Genomic DNA, 7,242 nt, shown 5'->3' with positions numbered 1-7,242 from the left:
ATAAAACATAGGCAGTGAGGATTTTAAAAGTGAAGGTAAGGCTTAACCAGCATTATTAACCTTTTTAAAAAGCAAACTGAAATTGCAGATAAGTGCAATGCAGTAGAAGTAATACATTTAGATTTCCATGAAGCATCCAATAAGGTGCCATGTATTAAATTCCTGACTAAGGTTAGAACATGTTGTTGGGTGACAAGTAGAAGAATAAGTAGCAAACTGACTATAAAACAGAAAACAAAGAATAGAGGTTAAAGGTAGTGTCTCAGGCTGAGAAAACTTGGCAAGTCCATCAGAATAGTTAGAATGAGGAGCTTGCAACCAAAGGGAGTGTTTGAAATGATTAGCTTTGGTGGATTTAAAGGGAATTCATGAGATAAATATCTAAGGGAGAAAGGGATGTAGGTATAAATTGCTGGGGCTAGATCAGGAGTTCCTAAAGTGGGCATCAGGATCCCCAGTGTAGGCAAGAGTTGAACCTTTGGTGTCACAAATTTTGAGGCAGTGTTGGCCACTGTGAAACAATGTGAAGTCATAACCAGTGTCTATCCCCAGTGTCACAGCTTCCCAAGTTCACTTCCATATCACTCCCAACAAGCCACACCAAAAAAATTCCCACATTTCTAACTGTGGGGTCAAGACAATTTTGAAACCAAAAAATGGGGTCATGGAGTGAAAGAGTTTGGATAGCAAGGTTAGATGAAGCCAGGTGTGAATAAGTATCAGTGAAGCATAAACAGCAACATACGCCTGTTGGGCTGAATGGTCTGTTTCCATGCTGTATATGCAATACAAGACCATGGAATTACAAAATTATTATCATCATATGTGATTAGGTGTGTCTTTTAAACTTTTGCTTTTCTTACGGCTTCTGTGTCTGAAAGTAACTTTCCTTGTCAAACAATCTTGATCCATTTAAAATAATTTCAACTTTGACGGTGCTCTTCATAAATCTAAAAGTCCCATGCTCTGTGTTATCATGAGCCCCGAACACAGTATATATCTCCCTTTTCACAACAAGGCTATCCATTCATCCAGCAACTTAAAGGTGCACGCTCCTGAAATAAGCATGTCGACTACTCTTTAAAAATAGTTCACATATGAATTTTATAAGCTTTTTTTTATCTAGGATGCTACCAGAGGAAATTATAACTGTATTATATTCAGCTTTGTTATATGTACATCAATTTTAAATTAGTTGATATCACTAGAGAACCATGACCCTTCCTATAAATACTGAGTTGAAAATTCCAAATGCTTTGCGAATTTGCAGTAGGATCATGCTCCACAGCCAAGTATAAACAATACTGTTATTCACTTAATTATGCTTCAGAGCAGAATTGGGGCAGCCCTAATTACATGCCCTGGGAGATTACTTTAAGTTCAGGTCCCGACCTATAATTAGTGTGATATTCACATGACTGTAAATATAAATGGGGTATAACTTAACTGACTTTCATATTTCTGCCCAAGGTATATTTACTAATTTGTTACAGTATTTGTTAAACATAATGGATGCCTAAACCATTACAAGCAAACTCTACCTGTAGTTGTGAAATGAAATGACCCTGAGTGCTTTCCAGATGTCTCATCACTTTTATTGTTCCCACCTACATTACAACAAACCTTTTGTCACTGCTCCAGCTGAACTCATCCAAGTGATCATAAGGGTCAGACAGCCTTAAGACTAAAATGCAGAACCTTCCAGTTGGGAGTAATGGACTGATCTGTACAATTTAGTAGTCACCACTGATAATTCAAATTTGATTTGAACCAACAACTTTGCTGTCTTTTTACAGACTTCCTTACCTGCTATGGTTTGATAAGACTCATATCGAATGCAACTAATCAGATAAATTCATTATTCACATAACAGCCCATGTAGGATCTTTAAATGTACTCGCGTAGACACTTAGGATTATATGATGACCTTTCTCAAAATGTCTTCTGTTGACTAAAGACAAGTTGACAATTTGAATGCATTCACATTATCGATATACAGAGGTAGCAATGGTTTGGCATCCACTGTAGGAGTGGCAAGTTTTTAAGGTGATTCAGAATGTAGGTTTACCTTATAAATTACAAGTTTGTTTTTATTCTGCTATGGGCGTTGATGGTTGCTGTCTAGGCCAACAATCGATGCCCATCCTTAATTAGAATTCCAGCAGTTCCAAGTCAGCCATCGATGTGGCTATGGAATCATGTATAGGCCAGACAGGTAAGAACAGCAGATTCCCTTCCCTAAAGGGCATTAGTGAACCAGATGGGTTTTTCAATTATCAACAGTTATTTTATGGTAATTAGCCAACACAACTCCAGATTTATATTGGATTCAAATTTCAACATCTGCCATGGTGAGGTTCTGGATTACTTCCCCAATGCCTCCAACACCTTCCCTCAATAATTTTAATTTGAGAATAAAGTCAGTCAGTCTAGATTATTTGCTTACCGTTATTTGTGATATGTTGCACCAAACTGATAGCAAATTTATTAACTTCCTGTCAATACATTCATATTTTTGATTTTTTTTCTGTAGCTGGCCAGCCGTATGCTCGGACATCCAGTCAAATAGAACTGAAACCACACCAATAAATCAGTTTAAGAACTCAGATGTGAGTCATTTCATCCATCTAAACAAGTCTGATGTTTTCCTTTGCCAGTGGACAGAAAAATAATGGGATAAAGCTAATGCCTACACATGCTTCAGGGAGACCAAAGTATAGATTGTTACTGGAGAAGTAATTAATATTTGGCTTTCAGGGAAACATGTTGTCAATACCAATAGCTCCAAGTGCAACCAAAGCTGAAATAATGTTTCCAATGAATGGAGCCTGCTAAGTGACATGACAGGTGGAAACAACTACAAGTATCCGATAGGTAAGAAAACTAATATCAGGGAATAAATCCAGATTAAGAGAACTGGACCTCAAGTCTATGAAAGATCATCCATCTGAAATGAACTGTCCTCGGCTGTTGATGTGTTTGCTGAATCCTTATTTGGTAAGAAAAGCGGGATCAGTCTTAGTCATTATGTTACGTTCTTTCAAGTACCAATATACAAATATATTTTATAATCCACATTGGCATAACACATTTGTTGACATATCTCTGCCACTCAAAAATATTTTAGTTACATTTTAGTGAACAGTCATGCAAACTTTATAAAACCAAATGCATTTCATGGTAATGTTCTGATAATGAATAAGAGTAAGTTAAAGCTGAAGCTATAGCACCCACAGTAATAAATATACTCACCAAGCCACTATTTTTGATGCCTGAGAAGCAAGAAGAAGATGCTCTAGTTGTACCATCACAGGACATTAACACACCACTACAGTAATGAAGCAAGTTTCACTCTGAAAACAGAACAACCTTTTCAAAGAAGGCACACTTTATCCCTGTTTCAGCTGAAAAACAGAGTGAAATTATTTACTGCAGTTATAGAGAGGAAAGATTTTCTCCATTGAGCTCAGTAAAAATGACCTGATTATTATGGATAAAGGAAACATTAACTATAATATCTTGACTGCTGTCATCCAAATGTATAGCATCTTGAGACACACATGCATAAGTTGATCAAGGTCAATGAACCTAACATACAGTATTTATTAATGAGCAAATATGTTCATGTGGTGTGGCAGCACTTAACTCCAGATACTTCAGAGATTATTGTCACCATGGTTCAAGCGAGACCACAGATCCCAAACTGTAGGATCAATGGAAACAACACAGCCACTTGGCCACTCTGTGCATTTGGCAGTGCAGCAAGGCACATTCCTTATGAAAAAGAAATGTAAGAGTAAGTCCAGAATTCACTAGTAAAAAGGGGAAAGATTTAAAAGGAACGTAAGGGACAACATTTTGCACAGAAGGTGGTCCATATGTACAGTGAGCTGCCAGAGGAAATGGAGGAGGCTAATACAATTGCAACATTTAAGAGGCAACTGAATGGGTATATGAATAGGAAGGGGTTAGATGGATACGGGCCAAATGCTGGCCAATGGGACGAGATTAATTTAGGACATGTGGTGGGCATAAAGAGGTAGACTGAAGGGTCTGTTTCTGTGTGTGCAACTCTATGACTCTATAACACTTGAATATATTTTTAAATTGACTGACATTAAATACCCGACAGAATAGCGACTCCTGATTCAACAAAAATTCGTAAATTTTTAACAGTCAAAAAGTTGCAGTTGTATGACCTGGCATGCACAGAAATGCCTCTTGCGCAGACCACCATGCAAAGCAAGCACGAAACTCAGCCTGCAGCTCAGACAATACTAACAATTAACAACAATAACAGTAGCAGCAGCAGAATAACATCAGTATCTATATATCATCTTCAACATGCAATATTTTATGATGCAATTTATGTAATGCTAAACCAGCAGAGTTTTGTATTGGGATATATGTTTGGAGGGGTGACTAAAGGTTTAGGTGAATAAGCAGGAATATTTTGACAGAAGCAGGGCAGTGAAATGGGTTAAGAATAGAAAACAGGTTCTTGGCTTCTGAAAACTTTTCGATCAATGACCGTACGAAGGAAGAGGAGGGACTCAGTTGATCCAGGAAGAACATGGCACCTTCTATACTTTGACTCCTTTCGGGAGTTTCTGGTACAGGTTTCTCCACCTAGAATTCACCTAAAAGTAGTTCAGAGTTATTTTCACTAATGGCGGTGAGCAAGAAAAATAGTACGTTTTTGCTAAATGGTTATTTTTATTTAAGCACACTATCTTTTCATAAATTATTTTGGCATTTGTTTCGGCAGCTGCTTTATCTCACTTCCTGGCATGATTAAAATAATCTTTATTCTTGAGAGGTATGCTAGGCTGTGAAATGCTTCATGGTACATGTACTGTATTTTTACTTGATGTGTAATAGGGCCTCATCTATCTAGTTGCCATAAATAGGGGGAAGTGCCGTACAGACTGATTACTCAGCAATTTTTATCGTTGTGCAGTTGCAGTCACATTGGGTTCTGTTACACACGTGCTGAGCATTCTCCCAACAGTTAGAAATATAAATGTTTAGAGAGTGAGGAAATAAGAATCTCTGATCTCTGAATGCTTACACAAATCTCAAAAAGCAATTGGGAGGAGGGGTTAACAGAACCCAAGTTTACATTGTGGTGTTCACATTGGTGCGATTTCACTGTGCCATGAAAAATATATATGAAAGAAACGATTATAGTATGTCAATAGCCCACTTTACATTTCATAAAATAACTGAACCAAGAAAGAAAGAAAAGAATTGTAATTATATCACACATTTCACAGCCTCCGGATGCCCCAGTATGCTTCACAAGCCAATGAAGCACTTTGGAAGTGTAGTTACTGTCGTAACATGAATGCTATAATATTGTAAATACCCATCGAACCTAAAAAGTGTTGAGAGTTTTCTGTCAGTATCTAATCATTACTGGGGCGCATAAATTTTTTGTGAAGCTCAGAATGTTGCCTCCTCTTTGATTAAAACTGAATAATTGTAACAGATTAAGTAGCAAAGCATACTAAATTAGATTATGAACATTTTGCTCCCCAAATAACATGTTTTCCTAACAAACAGTGAATCTCACTGCAAAGTAATCAAGATCAGACAGTCCTGGTAGGAATAGGTATATCTTCTTCTTCTTCTGCAAAGTTTATACTGCATGAACATTTCAACACGTGAAAATATTTCTGTTCACTTTTGTCGGGTACAGACGGTAAGTATTCAGACTAAATTGAGATTTCTGTAAATAATGTCAGAATTTTCCTATTATTCCTATGGCATTAATTATCTCGCAAATTGTCTCTCAAATATTCAGGTAATTTTTCCACTACCTGGCTTGCTTTGCTTTGTCAATAAAAATTCCAGTTGAAGTTAAATCTATCCAAGCATTAACACTTAATAGGAAATTGAAAGCTGTGCTGTAAACAATGTTTTATTAGATAAAAAGCTTGCAAGCATCACGATGCTTCAGCTCCAATGCCATTTTTGTATATAGAAACAAATCTTATCTGTATGGCTAGTTGTCTACAAAGATCATTTCTGGGTAGTCCCTTGGGTGACCATTATAGAGAGGTTTTTCTATACTTCAGTGCTTTTATTGCCATGATTTATAAATGCAGACTCACATGTTATTGCTATTTAGTATTTCTGCATAGAATATTAATAACATTTTTAACCTTTTCAGAATAGAATGCCCTTTGCCACTAACAAAGCATATTTTTTTCTGTTATTTGTCATCAATTAAATAATTTTCTAAGTTTTTAATGTTAATTATGATAATATAAAGCTAGAGGCCCACATAAAACTGTTGGATATGTCTTTATTCGTAGTTCATTTTCAATTTGTTTATGTGTGTTCTGCCTAAAGACGGGTTCTTGTCTCATCATCTGCTGGCACTTCATTCAGAGCTCTTTTCTTTGGCCGTCTTTTCAGTGGTGGTTTGCCATTGACTTCCACTCTCAAGAACAGAGTGAGCAGGCAAACCCCAAGTCTACCTCCTCTGAATGGGGAATAACGCACCTGCTGTTGGTGTTATCCTGAAGCTTACACAAGCCATCAACCCAACTGAACTAAGTGACCCCCCCTCCATTTGTAATATTCACATGAAAGAAAATTCCAAATTTCATTTCCCTTCACACTTTTCCATGTTATTTGTTTTTGTGAATGGCGCGAAATATTTCAACACACATTCTGCTCAAAATTGCCTTTGAAGTGACTGAATGGAACAAGCTAGTGATGCTGTCATCGAGTTAACTTGATTAACAACATTACAATAATGGTGGTGTTTTAGTGTTCGGTTTAACTCAGATATCAGCTTGGCTTACATGGCGCATTCTCACTCCAGAATCAAAACCTAAGGATTCAAGTACGATTCCTGAACTTGACCAAAGAAGCAAAGTTAACACTCTCATAATGCACTGAGAATTTCTTTCTTACGGGTAAGACATTAAAAGGAGGAATTGTGGCTGTTTGCATCTTTCAAAGCTTCAGGTAAATTTTAGAAATTCCATGGCACTATTTCCATAGAATCCCTACAGTTTGGAAACAGGCTATTAGGCCCACCAAGTCCACACTACCTCTCCAAAGAACATCCCAGACTCACCCGACTATCCTGTCCCTTTGGCTCTGCATGTCCCGTGGCTAACCCACCTAACCTACATATCCCTGGACACGATAGGCAATTTAGCATGGCCAATTGACCTAAACTGCACATCTTTGAACTGTGCGATGAAACTGGAGCACCCAAAGGAA

This window comes from Stegostoma tigrinum, chromosome 22, assembly GCF_030684315.1.
Source record: "Stegostoma tigrinum isolate sSteTig4 chromosome 22, sSteTig4.hap1, whole genome shotgun sequence".
Classification (NCBI taxonomy): domain Eukaryota; kingdom Metazoa; phylum Chordata; class Chondrichthyes; order Orectolobiformes; family Stegostomatidae; genus Stegostoma; species Stegostoma tigrinum.
The sequence above is the reverse complement of the archived record's forward strand: the minus strand, read 5'-3'. Positions refer to the sequence as shown.